The sequence below is a fragment of the Schistocerca americana genome, chromosome X (assembly GCF_021461395.2).
Source record: "Schistocerca americana isolate TAMUIC-IGC-003095 chromosome X, iqSchAmer2.1, whole genome shotgun sequence".
NCBI lineage: Eukaryota > Metazoa > Arthropoda > Insecta > Orthoptera > Acrididae > Schistocerca > Schistocerca americana.
This window is the reverse complement of record NC_060130.1, coordinates 264,235,849-264,238,542: the sequence shown is the minus strand read 5'-3', so window position 1 is coordinate 264,238,542 and position 2,694 is coordinate 264,235,849. Positions and strand designations below refer to the sequence as shown.

At 38.4% G+C, this 2,694-nt stretch overlaps 1 non-coding gene across 1 annotated transcript; it reads left to right on the top strand.

Moving 5' to 3' along the window:
- The first annotated feature begins 575 nt into the window (after positions 1-575).
- On the top strand, positions 576-649 carry Trnat-ugu. The gene has a single exon. It is a non-coding gene; the product is annotated as a tRNA-Thr (tRNA).
- The last annotated feature ends 2,045 nt before the right edge of the window (positions 650-2,694 follow it).

Genomic DNA, 2,694 nt, shown 5'->3' with positions numbered 1-2,694 from the left:
TCCTAACTATAGCAATCGTGAATTCCGTTGAATAACCTTTCACTCTTTGATCACTTTACACTTTGCCGTTAACATGATGTCATATATATATATATATATATATATATATATATATATATATATATATATATATATATATGAAGACAGTAACTTGTTCTCGAAAGAACAGTTACTGTTGATGACCGTGCAGCTGTTCCCTGGAATAATTTATTGCAGCTTTTCCCTGGAATAATTTATTGCAGGGAAAAGCTGCACGGTCATCAACAGTAACTGTTCTTTCGAGAACAAGTTACTGTCTTCATATATATATATATATATATATATATATATATATATATATATATATATATATATATATATAGTCAAAGGCTACCCAGCCATTGACCTTCGTCTGTTCGAATGCGCACAGGTTGCCCAAACTCTTACGGGAATCGCCAAAGCGGGCGCGAGTAATGAGTGGGTGGGCAAATGTCTATAAGGTACAATACATATGTAGAATTGTGGACAGTTGGGAATGTGAGGCTCACGGGAAGCGTGCAAGGGATAAGTCCCTGCAGTCGCGCTGTTCATCTGTGTCCTCGGTGGCTCAGATGGATAGAGCGTCTGCCATGTAAGCAGGAGATCCCGGGTTCGAGTCCCGGTTGGGGCACACATTTTCAGCTGTCCTCATCGAGGTATATCAACAACACCTGTCGGCAGCTGAGGTTGTTAATTAGTCATCATATACTAAACAGTTTTTCGAGGTAGTATGTAACCTATATATACTCTGAAATTACTGGTTGTGATGTGATGAAACTTCTATACCTGTTACATAGATAAAATCTATCATTTCCGTTAATCTTCCCTTGACTTCCTCAGTTCCATCGTTCAATATCTTCACTTCTTCCAGCTACTGCCTTGGTAAGACCTTCGAGCTCCATTAACTTCGTACTGATTACCTCGATTTTTCTATCAACTTATAAATTTATCTATTTCACTCCCTCAGAACAAGTATATGGTGCATGAGCGAAATTATTCATAGTCTGGAGTGTACTGATGTAGTTGCTTAATAGTACATTACCTTTTCAACAGAATCTCCTGGAAATTTCGTTTTATCAGTCACCAGAAATCCATACTCTTTGTTATTCTAATGATCCCCATATATGCAAACAAATGCACTGGAAGTCATGTTGGTACCTACATGCACTTGGTAAATATGTTTTAAATTCCTATTGTCCTGTTTAAACTCGATGATAAGAGTCACATTATCCCTCACCAACTGCTCTGGAATGCTGGAATATGGGTGTCTGAAATACATGACATCAGCTTTCATACGATGAGAAAAACAAAAATATTTGCGTATCTGATCCCTAGTCTTCCCCCACAACAGCATCAAAAAATGCAAATGGTGCAAATGGCTCTGAGCTCTATGAGACTTAACATCTGAGGTCATCAGTCCCCTAGAACTTAGAACTACTTAAACCTAACTAACCTAAGATCACACACATCCATGGCCGGGGCAGGATTCGAACCTGCGACCGAAGCGGACACGCGGTTCCAGACTGAAGCGCCTAGAACCGCTCGGCCACTCCGGCCGGCTCAAATATGAACAAATTGTTCAGGTTTACTTTCTCAGATGATAGAATATCACTGCACCCGCTAAAATTCTCGTAGGTTACTTCATCAACACCATGTAAAATATCCTGTAATAACTGGTATTTGTGTTGAAATAGAATTTTTGAAAGTATATATACATGGCCAAAGCGAATCACCTCAGAGCCTGTTAACAGTAATGGAACGAGATTAGTCTTCCCGCAATCACTAGACTCTTGTGATGGGGATGCTTCGTCCACTCAGTCATGGCGACGACTGTGCAGCTACATTAGTATGCAGGATGTCTTTACAGGTACACTACTGTCGAATGGAAACTTTTCAGTTTAAGTGGTTCTATGGTTGTAATTACAGGATTATATATCAGGTGAAAAGAATATGAATCGTTTTGTGGACCCATTAAGATTTCCCTACTGATTTTCGATTTGGAAGCTTATGTCTCAGCAACAGAAGATTAAAAATGCTCACTAGTTATCTACGCCTTATAGCATATCACTTTTTGATAGAGCGGCAAGGGTGAACTCTTGTGCCTAATTAAATAATCCTGGAAGGTCGTGATAGTGACAACGTCAAATGATACTCTGGCTTGTGGACTGCTACGTAAGAGCGACTTGTACTATTTCATTTATAATATTTGTGAGTTTACGTCAACTCTATTGAATGAACAGTAAAAAACTATTTTCTTTGGTTTTACATATGTAAAAGCAAGGTCTTGGAAAAGTCAGTATCTTTAACACTGTCATGTTCTATGAATCTTTGTTCTCCGATAATTGTTCTAGCCTTGAAATGTGTGATACTAAATTTTCTCTCTCCCCATAGGGTGGGGTTTGAGAGAGAGGAATTAGAGTTTTACAAAGGCTGACCCACGAAACAAACAAAAGTTATCCGAATCTGCCGAAAAAATTAATATTTGGGTCGACATTTATAAAACTCTAATTCTTCCCTCTCCAACCCCACCCTATGGGGAGAGAGGGAGAGTTTTAGTTTTAGCGAATCAAAATTTACGAAGTAAATAAGTATTTTTTATTTACCCGTAACCATTTTCCACGCAGAAATGATAACATGGATTTTCTTGAATTACAGTGCCAATTACCAAGAATCAAA